This window comes from Alligator mississippiensis, chromosome 5, assembly GCF_030867095.1.
Source record: "Alligator mississippiensis isolate rAllMis1 chromosome 5, rAllMis1, whole genome shotgun sequence".
Taxonomy (NCBI): Eukaryota; Metazoa; Chordata; order Crocodylia; family Alligatoridae; genus Alligator; species Alligator mississippiensis.
The window spans coordinates 104,687,377-104,700,934 of NC_081828.1; positions in this window are offsets into that span (position 1 = coordinate 104,687,377).

Consider the following 13,558-nt stretch of genomic DNA (forward strand, 5'->3'; position numbering starts at 1 on the left):
CTTAAGTTGTTTTAAATCTTTCCTAGTTGACATTTCACTATTACTGTGATGTGATACTGTAACAGAAAGTTCAGGGATGGTGGAAACTGTCATCTGTAAAGCCATAGGATTCAGAGAAACCAGAACAGTTAAAATTATGTAATATCAGTGGATAAAGGTTACATCAATAATTATGGAATTTTACACAAAAAAAAAATGTTTTGTTTTGAATCTTCAGTTTCCATAGTTATTTTCTTAAAGAAGTAAGAAATCAGTAGTATGAGCAATGCTTCCAATGATCGTCCTTGAGAAGACAGTTATTACAGTTCTTAATGTGTGACTCTATTGATCTGGCAGAAGGAACAGCAGCACTTCTATTTTCTAATCATGCTAAGAAATCCATAAACATTAAAAATGTTCCAAATTATGCACTATTGGTTTCTTTGCCATTTTCATTTCCAGTGACTAATGAACATCAAGAGCTAGGGAATAATTTAAAAGTCCACAGGTAATTACTGGAAAGTAAACTGAATTATTAGGCTGTGACTTATAATATACAACGTACAATGCTCAGTACATGATTTCCATTATTATTCTGGACTTGTAGTTGCTTTATCACAGAATCAATAAGATCTTGCAGTCTCATAGACCTGGAAAAATTTGAGTATATACTGATGCCAAGTAAAGTATGTAATATTAATTAAAAAATTACAGTGATGATACCTTCCACAGTAAATCACATTTGCATGGTATTTCATGAATACATACTATCTAAGGACATGGTGATTTCACTGTCTTAAAGGATAGTGTCTGATTTTAAGGATGTCCATTGCTGCTGGTTTCCTTTGCACTTTATTCTTCAAATAAAGTCCAAAATGTTAATGCATGTGAGAAAAAGAATTTCATTTTTGAGGCTATTTCTAAATCTGTGCTTGAAAAATCATACGCCCCTAAATTTATTCACATGACTTCCTCTGATATCATTAGAACTATACCTGGATCTTCATTTATTTATGGAAACAAACTCCTCTAGGGAAGGTCCTAAATCAAGACAATGTTTCTAAACACACATATCCACCTTGGGACCTTTTGATTAGTGGATGATGTGGTTCCTGTCAACTTACAATGGGTACATGTCTAGGCAGGGTGCAAGAATAAACACAAAAGGATATGATTCAAGTAGTTTTCTCATCAAAGGAGACCTTGGGCACTGAACATTTTCTTTTTGGACAACTATACATTTTTTAGACTGCAAGTGTGGGATTAAATTCTGCTCTGCTACAAATCCATGGTAAGGCAACAGAAAGACTATAAGCCAATTAGATGGAATTGTACTAACACATCTAGATTCTGTGTGGAAACAATTCTGTCCTGGCAGACTAAACTGATCCCTAAGAACATACTACATCTGTGACGCTAATGAAGAAGTTAATTCAGAAGTAGTGGAAGATATCAGTTAAACTTTCAGATAAAATTAAGTCAGATGGAAGTCAGAAAGTATCTTATTCCTAGAACTAAGATAACAGGGAGGTTAAGTCTCCTGAAGTTTGGACTAATTAAGTTCCTTTCATTGTAATCATTGCTCTTAAAGGAACCATGGGTTTGGGGTCATAAATGAAGACACTCTTTTGCTGATTGATTAAACTCAACAAAAATTAAATACATTAAATAACATCTTCAATAAATAATTGAAGCCAACACTGAAAAACTCCCTACAGCACCACTATGAAACTGGAGACTACAACCTTTAGAAATACTGTCCAAAGTCATTTCTGTTTCCGTCATATAAATTTAGATAGTGCTCATACTTTATAAAAAAGGACCTTAAAGAGAAGTCTTACCATTGCCTCCTTTGTAACACCATGCTTTGTTTCTAGAAACTTGTTTACAATTAAACTGTGAATCAAAATGGATTTTATGCCATACGGAGTATAAAATGTGTATGGTGTGAGTGGACGTTCTAGCCACTTAACTGAAGGAAGGAAATAACCATCTCAGCAAAATCATATGGATGGAAATTCATTATAAAGACCGTGCTGTAGATGCTGAATATGAAATGGAAAATGCTGGCTCTGTATTGTTTCCAGAAGGTAATTTTTCTTAATTCTCCTTTTGAATGCATTAGCAGTCACCTCTCAAGTACTGTAGGAGTGCATAATTCTAAAGGGAATCAGGATTAGGAGAGAAATGGTGGGTCAGAAATCAGATTCATCATCCCTTGAATTTGATTTTTAGTCAGAATTCTATAAATGAGTGCTTAAAGCGCTGCAAAGACACAACATTTAGCACTGACTTGCATAAATTGTGACTGGTTAGGATTATTCCCTTGCTCTAAAAAAGACATATTGGAACCAGTTCCTTTTGAAGTCAATGGCAAAATTCCCACTGTGTTAATTGGGTATAGGAATAAAACCCAATAGCTTGTCCTTCCCTTTGCCTCTGGTATGGTCACTTTTACTTAAGCATATAATGTTCAATAATCACTATGAAATATTATCAATTATGATTTGGTAGCACTTAACCCAAATCTCTGCAGTCATACATGATCACATAAGCCACATACCAACATTCAAAAAGCCAGATGAGGACTTGATCTAAATTGCATGGTTTTCTGTAAGCAGCTTAATTTAGACAGGGAATGAACAGTATACACATTCAGCCTCTAGTCAGGGACAGGGCTGTATACTGGCAGCCTGCAGTGGCCAAAGTTCACAGGTGTGTGTGTGTGTGTGTGTGTGTGTTACATAGTAGGATTTTAAATAGGGAGCAGTCAATGATGACGTATGTGTATGTTTCCAGGGGTGTCTGCCCGCTTGCCTTGGTTTGGATGATCACAGCTCCCTCCACTCCCAGTCCTAGTACTCCAGGACCCTATAGCTTCAGGACAAAAAACCCTTGCAGCACCCCAGGTACATAACATGGCTAGCATACCCCAGCAGTAGCCAAGTCACATAGGTCACAGAGTTGTCTCTGTGCAGGCCTAGTCTCGATGTTTTACCCCACCACCACCCTGACCCACAAGACTCAAGTCACCCTGCCGGGGAGTGTTCTTGCACTAGAGACAGAACAAAATGGCTGGCATGTATTTGGATAAAGCAGGCTTCTCAATACATACATTCATGCAAATTATAGCAAAATGACAGTCAGAGACAGGGGGGTCCTTTTATAATGGCATAACCCCAGGACCAGAAAACCTCAGACAGGTTCCCCCTCACTCCCATCTACCCTCATCTGAAGGAACTGCCTTTAGCAGGGACAGGATAGACAAGTTCAGTTCCTCATGCCCACTCTGTCCTGGGAAACTCTGCTGGACTGCCACTCTGCTAGAGTGCCAATTACTGACTTATCTCAGAAAAGTTTGTCATGTGGATAGTTTCAATCAACCACAAAAAAAGCACCACCAACCATGAGCAACTTATTATACTTTAAACACTGTAAAGGAAAGGAACATAGGTAGAACTATAATTATGGCAGCAATCACAGGTTTCCATTCAGAAATCGTTAGGTATGGACAACAAATCAGGCCAACAGGAAATTGATCGTAAATGTAATTTGTTCTACTACCTTTCTTGAGTAGATTAGCTGAATGAGTATTAGCTTTGGCTTACTGCCACACAGGCTCTTTACTTGATACTATTCATACACAGCATTGCACTACTAGTAAATATTTTTTACTCATTAAAACTTCTTTTTTATCTAAAGTGGCATTAATATAGAAATTTATATAAACAAGCTTCCTAGAAAAAGTGGTCTAGAATGTCTGCTTTATTTGAACAACTGCAGCACATCCAGATGTGTGTGGAAATCTTGCACCGCCACCTCTTGTACCTGGGGAACATGTGTGCTATGCATGCTTTGGTGCGCAGCAAGCTGCCCCAGGTGGCATAGGGGAGGCTGAGGCCAGCACTGTGCTGGCTCCAGCAGCCTTACCTGGGGTCCTGGGGGCCTCCCAGAGTTGCATTCATGGTGATCCTGCCAGGCAGAGGTGACTGGCAGCCAGAACACAGCTCTGAGCAGCCCAGGTCTGCTCTATAGCAGTTCATGATGCCTGAGCATGCACTGCTTTGTTTTTCTTTTTCCCCATGGGTTTTTTTTTTACCCCTGGATATCCAGGGGTAAAAAAAAAAAAAAAGCTGAAAAAAAATGAAGCAGGGCACACTCGGGCAGAGTGCCCTTGCAGCATGGACTGTGCAAATTTACAGCACCAGATACCACACAACCATGTTTGTCTGGATGTGCCCCTGGAGTCAGTTTAAATTGTATGAAATATAAAATAGCTCACACTGAAACCCACTAAAGATGACTGAAAATCTTCCACTAACTTTTGATGAAGCCCATGCTAGAAGTCTTGCTTCTAGTTATGCCAAAACCTCTGGAATATGTACCTTTCCCATTGTCAGGCTGGATCTTAAAATTAGACACACACACACACAAGCTCTACTGAAGAAACAAAAAAAACCATTTCATAGATCTACAGCTGTGTCTTATTTTATCACATGATTAGCTAACACTGCAAATACAATTTCTGAACAATAACCCAAGAACAGTGCTTCCACTGTACAGATAGAGAAAATGAGAGGTGTGGACCTACTCTGTCCAGTGTTATACTTGCTTAATTCCATTGACATTTGTGGAATTTCATGGTTTCATTGGGAGCTGAATATGGCCCACAAAGAAGGTTTAGAAATTGGGCATTTCCCTCACTCTCTCTCTGTATACGTATATTTATTGCTTGTTGATAGAGCCAATGCTTCAATCACTTGCACATTGCCAGCATCTCCATTCCCCAATTCCCTATTCCTACCTTTGTATGTTTTTGTTTGGAATTTTATATCACTACCTACAGCCAGGTACCTGGCTTCCTGAGATTTTCAAAATCAATCAGTTATGAAACAACCACTACTCACTGTAAAGGCAGGAACACTGTTCCATAATGTAAACTATAGACTCTACTAATAAATAAACCAAAAATATTTCAAAGGTTTGGCCAAATAGGTCATTCTTATATTGTTTCCTGAAGCTCATTAGATTGAGACTCTGGTGGCAGCCTAGAAAAAAGTGAATAACAGGACTGTAAGGTTTAGCTGTGGAGAGGTTAATTCCAGTTCTTCCTGAGCTGTCCAAAGCAATGTAAAAAACACTCCTGTATTTTTTAAGAATCTTTGCAGTTTCAACAGAGAAGGTGATTGTCCTGCTGTTTTTGGCATCCATCAAGCATTCTCATTCTGTCACATTCTCTAGGATAAAAAAATGGACCTATTCAGAGATATATTAGGACCCGAACCTGGAAGATATTGCACACCTCAATTTTCATGGGGAGTTAAGAGCAGTTAATACTGCAGAAGACCATAGACCTGCACTGGTGAGAATATTCTAAAACTGTATTTTTAATCTTCTTAATAAACAGTGTCTTTTACTGAAATGCAAACTAGCCAATGGCTTCTATAGTGCCTATGATATGGTACTCCTCTGTTGTCAAGGAAACTGCAGTAAAGTACGTATAGCATTGTTCTCTTTATTTATATTCTGCTGCATTGCTCAAGTATACTTTTTACTGTATGATGAAATATATCTGTTATTCTAAAACTCCATTATTATTTCACATTTACATGGCCACCAACTGAAAAATGTATAATATGCAATACTCTTACTACATTGTCAATATTCTGCTGTATTGAGACCAAAATGTAAAGATGTAAGCAGTTAAAGTAGCCCCAGAAACAGAAAAAAGCCACAGATTTGGGTGGGGAAGGGTGGTGGGGAATACCTTAGATAGGATTCTTCTATTCCCTTTTCTATGGGAAAAATACAAAGCTATTTTAAGTTGTTTACTTCTTTCTTTTTAAAACCAACTACAGTGCTATAGATGGGTTGAATGTTATCACTTTTGTCCCTCCTGAACATATGCAGGTACACAGAATGTATTGTCGTAGGTTATAAAAAAAGAGATTACAGAAAATGAACATACATACCCTATGATATGAAAAGACCACATATTGCTATTGAAGTCAAGCTCTTATGTATTCTGTAGTTTGAACTGCTGTGCTTCTGATTACCGTAACAGAGAAGAGCAGCTGGAACTTTGAGCAGCAGGCATAGTAGTAGCATAGCAATAGATAGCACATCTTTTGTCAGCATACTGTTTCTTGCTAGTCATTCACCACTTATCCTGAAATTCATATGATTTATATGGGAAAAATCCAGATAATATCCATTTATATTAATGATTTTGTATCAGACATAAAATTGCTAGTCTTCAGAAGGATTTCTAATGTGCCATCTATTGCTCCTGTATTTGTACACTCTTACATAAATTATGAAACAACAGTTGTGCTAAAAAGGATTTAAAATCTTTCCTGGTCCCTGTTGTTAAGCTACAGTATATAGAGCTTTGTAGCATGGTTTATAATGAGTTCAGGACTCTAATGAATGAATTATAATGTACTCTAGATATTTAATTAATGAATTCTTTGGGGGTGGGGAGGAAGGTGTGTACTCTAAGATATATTTGATGATGTCTGCTTGAACATCATCATTAACTGCTCCCTATTTAAAATCCTACTATGTAAATTTCTGTTGTTCAAAGTCAGAGTTCTCCCAATGCCTAGCAAACCCACTGGACTAGACATTCTAGCCAAGGCAGTTTGCACAACCAGCAGCACACAAACAAAAAACAGGTCCACAACATGACTAATCTGGCATTCAGAGTATGTCTTTATTTCCAACAAGATGAGGGTAACTTGAATATTGTATACTTTGTAACATCTGAGCACCATGGGCCTCTACAGCTAAAAACTGACCAGAGAGAAGACAAAGCACAACTGGGTAGCCTAATTATTAGAAGTAGGAAGTGAGAATTCTCAGTTCTGATCCCTGAGCCAGGGTTGGTTCTATATCTCACCCCATTTATTCTGTGACTGTTTAAAATTTAGAAATAATACTTGAAACAGAGATCAAAACCCAAGAGTTCACCTCCTAGCTGAGTGCCATAACCAACAGGCTAAAAAGTCATACTCCCCTTGCTTTGCCTGCCTTTCTTCTGGGTCTATAAATTTTGCATTCTTTTCTGCACACAACTGCAACATAATGGGTGCAAAAACCCACCACATGAAATGGTCTATCACTAGGCAGTTACAGTACCAACTTGGAAGGAGGGAGATGCAGATTGAACTCCCTCAGGCTGAGAAGTGAATTGCACCCTAGTCCATACTCTTGGCTAGGGGCAGACATTAGGGCTGTGAGAAATTTCACCGGGTGTTTCATTTCAAAGCTGTTTCAATGTGCTTCTAGTTCAAACCAATTAAATTGAAATGAAACAAATGGCTTTGAAACAGATTTGAAATGAAATGGGAGCACACTAAACATTTTGAAAGATTCAAAATGTTTTGAGTTTCAAAGTCGGGCTTGTTTGGCTTCAGTGCTAGTCCCAGCTGGCAGTGGCAGCCTGCTGTCATCCTGCATGCAGAACTGGGGGCCTGAGCCCCCAGGAGCAATCTGGCACAGCCCCACAGCTCTCCCGAGGGGCACAGGCCCCTGGATCTGCACGCAGGATGACAGCAAGCTGCTGCTGCTGGATGAGGCCAGCGACAGCAGCAGTCTTTCTAGTGCTCAGCATGGCTTCATCCAGCATCAGTCCCAGGTGGCAGTGGCAGCCTCCTGTGATCCCACATGCAGATCTGGGGGCCCTCACCCCCAAGGGGAGTCTCATACAGCCCTGCAGCCCTCCCAGGGGTGCAGGCCCCCAGATGTGCATGCGGGATGACAGGAGACTGCCACTGCTGGCAAGTGATATGAGTTTTCCTTTCAACTGTTTGAGGTACAGTTTCCCAGAAACCGCTGCATCTATCTCCTTGAAACATGACAGACTTCATGCCCTCACAAGGGGCTACCATCTCTGCAATTTGCATCTGAATCAGGCAAGAAATTACAAGGTTTTAGGCATTTTCATGATTCCCCACTATAGCCTATAGGCAAAACATCGAAACAGCAAAAGGGTTTCAACTAAACAAAACAGAACAGTGCTTCAAAACTAAATGAAACAATGAAACAAAATACTGTCCCTCTGAAACAGGGACACGGAAGTTCAAATGAAATGGTGCTGTTTTGCACAGCCCTAACAGACATTACACATAAACTGGTTTAAGTGATCAGAAACTGGTTTAAACCTGTAACAGAACAGATGTTCAGTGCAGTTTGAAAATGGCTGAAACTGGTTTGAGATAAACCTAGTTCATGGGCGAATGGTGCCTCCTGGCTCGGGGGGGGGGGGGGGGGGCACCAGCAGTTGATCACCAACTAGGGGGTGGGGCCAGCAGCGGCCAGTTGCTGACCCCGGAAGCACCGGCAGCAAACCTGAAGTACTGCCAGCTAAACAGAAGTGCCACTGCCACTTCATGGTGGGGGGCACTGGCCGGTGCTCCCCACTCCCCGGCAGTAGACCACATGCTGGCTACAGTCCGTGCTGAATCAATAGGTAGAATCAACAGGCAGAATTAACAGGTAGCTGGTAATATCCCTCTGTTGTTTTCTTAATGGGGTTATTAACACTGAGTTAGGGGTGATAAACACTGTTATCAATTCCCCCCTGGGCTAATCAGAGCATCCAGCTGGAGCCTGGCCATACCCCTCCTCAACTCAGTGCTGTACAAAGGAAGGGAGGGCTGCTCTTGCTGTGCCTGGCTTCTAGCCTGATCCACTACAGGCATGTGCCTGCATTTCTGGGATGTCTGTACACTTACAAACTGATTTAGCCTAACCAGGTTAGACTAACCTGCAAAGATTGAATCGATTCAGGCTCGGGCTTTTTGAATATCTATCCCTAGCCCTTGTATGAGTACGGTAATGAAGAAACAGTTAAGGAAAGAAGGGAAGTCATCACCACCTCTTCCTTGAGAGGCCATGTTTTAGAGTAACATGGCCACAACTGCATTTGTGAGAAGTTTTCTCTGAGTTTTTCAGACACTCTTAGAGCATGCTTAATGAATTAGACCCTCAGGGAATTTAAGAGAAGGAACAGCTATCTTCAAATCCCAGCTATGCCTAGGAGGGAGACAGGCACTAAGCTACTCTGATTTGGACTATTCTGGAAACATTCAGAGACAACACTGTAGATACGTGAGGAACTTGACCATCGAAGAGCTGAGTGGATGTTTCTAGATTGCTATTTTGAATTTATGAGCCCCAATTCCACTCCTGTTTCGGCTTATTGTCTCTAGCCCACAAGTTTTAGCAGGTTTGCTAAAATGAATTCTTATTGACATGAAAGACTTAGAAGTACTGCTAATACTTCTCACAGGGGATTTTTACATGTGTTCTGGGATGCGGTGCCAGGTGTTTTAATTAGCAAAAGCTCAAAGCACCCTGCCACCATTTTTTCAGTACAGGGATGCTGATACATGTCACGTGGAAGGCTGCCAGAGTATGTTAATTTTCATGCCCCACCAGATTAATCAAGTCAGATCCAACGTGCTGGAAGAGCAGGCTCCCCACATGTCTATGGGTGCCCACAGGTATTAATTATATTACTTGTTGTCCTTGACTGTGCTTTCTAACCCTTTCTTTTGACTCTAGAAATACCACGTTCTGCCTCCCTTTGTCTGATGTTTTCAGTTTATTCTTATTTATGCCATCATGCATTAAGTTTGAACGCACTGAATTTAAATAGTGGTTGTTAAGCTTGTAGTGGTTTAAAGCACTTCACAGATAGTGTAGGAATTAACATAATTATCATTTTAAATACATTTCACTATATAAAACTTTTAATCCAGTGGGCCCAACACATCTCTGGATATATCAGTAGCCCTATAATCAAAGGATAATGATATAGTTCTCTTTTCTTATGCTTCCCTGCAAGCAGTCAGGCAGTGCCTGAGTAAGGGAAGGACAGTTTTAAAGCAGTACACTAGACCAAGAACCCTTCCCACTACTATACCAAGAATATTAGTCAGTTGCCATTCTCCCAATATTACCTGAAAATAATGGCACAGGGCTATAATAATTAACTTTACACCATCAGCCAGTTCACTCAGGATATTTACAACAGTAGCCATTCTCAACCCAACTTCTTAAAGAGCCACATATGCAAATACCTTTCCCCATGCCTGAAAACTCAGTCTTTCCTAGCATTTCTTTCCTGAGACAAACCAGTGCAATCCAGCAAAGTAGGGCTGGCAAGCCAGTCAATTGACCAGTCAAATATTGTTAATTGACTGGTCAATTGACTACATATTTCTTGAACAGTCAAAGATTATACCAATTTTACCAAAAAAATACATTTTTGTTGTTTTCTTGGCAGAAATACAATTTTGAATTGCTTTTTGACATTTCTTAATGGAAAAATTGTGCTTTTTCTGTGTATTATATGGACCTATTGGCAATTTTTTTTGACATTTTTGACCAATATTTGGCCAGTCAATTAACCAGACTTTATTTAACCAGTAAAATACCCAACACTACAGTAAAAACCAGCTAAATCTGATGCAATTCAAAACATAATTCAAATTGAGCCTTCCATCAGCATGGCCCAAAGGTGAAGTCAAGGGAAGCCTACCTGGAATTAACTTAGATGTGGAGTTTCTTGATATGTACAGTTGGAGATGATTATGTATGTATTTCCTGGGTGACCACTTTTTTTTTTCCCCACTATTCCCCAACTACTTTGGGCATTCTTCAGCCAAGTGTTGAAGTGACCGGATAACCCGGAGCATGTCAGAACATGCTTGCACTACATGGGCAAAATTGTATTCACTCCTTAAGACACATGGCCTTAAAGGCTTCCTCATCTAAACTGGACAATATACATGTACACATATATACATACATACATACACACACGTCTCCAGAAGCAGTTCTTTTTTTTCTGCCTCAGATAAAAAAAGAAGATGAAATGACTGAATTATCAACATTTATTTTATTCTTTCCAATGTCTATAACATTGATAAACAATAATGCCTTTAAGAGGGGCATGAACATACTGCAGTATATGGAAATTGAAACGGAACATGTCCCAACTGACACGACTGTGCTGATGTCCTCAAAGATGCAGGCTATTTCTTTTAACAGCTGCCTCCTACAAGTGAAATGATAACAATGACCATTTTAATAGCTCACTTTTTTATAAAGAAAGAAATGATAAAAGCTGATTTTTTTTTTTATGATTGTGATCTTTTTGTACAGACTAAGTCTTATTTAAAAAATATTGCATTTTCTAAATTGCTTTAAGTAATTAAAGCAGAGAAGTATTATCTGCAGCTTTAAATGCAAGTTTCTAAATCCCCAAATAGCACTGTGTCAACCATATTTAAAGGGCTGAATTCACAAAACAGAAGCTGTCCTTCCTTATCTTAAACCGCACAAGTCAAAACGCCCTGAAGGCTCTTTCATACATTATAGAAAACACCCATTGATGTAAAATAAACCTTTTGAATTTATGTTTCAAATTGTGATTATTAGTAGTATGGGAATTCTAACTGTAAAAAACCCAATCCAAGACAACATGCTTGTTTGCATCTATAGATAATTAACACACACAGGTCAAAACCATAGAATGTGTTTGCATTAAGGGGCTGTTGCTTATTTCATTTTCTTTAAATGATGATACAGAAATTTGAAAGAAAATAAAGGGGGAAACAATAGCCTTTTAATTATTCTTTTATTATCAGTGTGGTTGCAGGTACTAGAAAATTCAATTGATTATCTGACTAACCAACCACCATTGCTGCCAGGTGGTAGTGGGCATGAATACACGAGATATTTACTGTGGAGTTGCCTAATTAGCTCCACAGTAAAACATCAGTGCCTACATGTGCAGCTCGTTCTGCACTGAAGCACCCTTGTGCCCCAGCCAGCCTCTCTGCAACACAATGAGCCAGGATGGAGAAGCCCAGGCCTGGCAGGCTTACCTACAGGGCTCCTTGCCAGCTGGAGTTGCTCCACCTCAGCTCAACAGTTTAATTTAAATTAGGCTACCTCAAAATACATTTTCTGGCCTATTAGATTTCAATTTCTTCATGGACTACCACGAAAAAAAAAATACATCTTATAGTGGCACTCCAAGTTTTGGGAGCTAGTCTCACCAGTTGCTGTTGAGAAGCATCCTGTATGGATATCATTCTTAAAAGGAACACAAATGTTTCTGAAAATCTTCAGGACCTTTGCATTCTTTTGTACACTGGTATGTGGTGTGTTCTCATAGCAAGTTACCACCAGAAACTGGAGTTAGGTCCTTTTTAAAAGAGCCTCATCCCCCAAAGTAACATTCCTAGAGCAAAATCATCTTGTGACATTATAGTTATCTTTAATACCACATGATTCAGGGGTGACCATGTCACAGCATGTGTGCCACAAGTGGCATGGGCATCCTCTGCATGTGGTGCGTGGAAGATTGGGGAGGGAACAAAGAATACAGTGAGACAGAGGGAAGGGAGGTAAAAGCAGGACAACATATCAGGCAGGGGAAGGGGATTACAGTGGCATTCAGGGAGAGTATTTGGTTTATTTTGTGGTGCACCTGCCAGAAAAAGTTGACTCCTCTGCTGATATAAAATTCTTGATGTCTTCCTTCAAGCAGAACATAGATGCTGAAAGGGCGCTGTTTAAAATCATGCTCTGATAGTCTCTCAAAGAACTACACAGCAAATACTAATTTTTGTCTAATTATTTTTGCTTGTGTCAACAATCAATTTGTTTTATTGTAAGATATCTGTACCCATATCTCTAGGTAGCTTCAAAATGCAGGCAAGTTGCCCTCTGTTCTGCTAGGAGTATTGAAAATCTATGCCTGGAAAAATTAGTGAAAAATAATGGAACCATATGTTGCATGTGAATTGCAGGAAAATAGGGCTAGAAGTAAACTCAGGATATCATCTAGTCCAACCCCTATTCAAGATAGGACCATCCCTATATAAACTGTCTGTACCGTATTTATCTAGCTTATTCCAAACACAATTGTACAAACAAGCCTCTTGTGAAACTACTAAGCCAAATGCCTGAATTTTTTTTTAAAAACCACCCTCTATTTTGCCACATATAAAGCAGGGATAATGGCACTCTCAATGTTTTACCACTATAAGGACAAGAAGTCATAATTTAAAATACACTTGAGAGACCCGAGAAAGAGGCTCAAGAGGAAAGTCAAAACTCCTAGTTCATGCCAATCGTACTGTGGGGTAAAATTACTTCCTCATCTGAAATGCAGTAATCAGCGTGAGTCGTAATGGAGGAGCAAGACCCTCTAGCCAGGGAACTCTGGCTTTAGTCTGAGCAGAAGCATGAACTCATCTCAGTCAAAACTCCTGCTTTGGCTATCACCAACACTAGATGCTTCTTATTAGGAAAGTCAAAAAAATCCTGACAACCTGCAGCAACAGGACAGTAAAATATTCCTTCCTGGTCCCATGTGGCAACCAGCAAAGCCCCAAAGCGTGGGAAAACCACTCTGCAATCTGAGAACCACGATCACAACTCCATGCATCTCATACCTTAACTGGTCCCGTCTTATTTCCATGTCTCTGGGAAGCAAAACTCTTATGATTTCCAAACAGTGTATTTGTGGGTTTCCTGGGCTTCTGACATTTGCTCT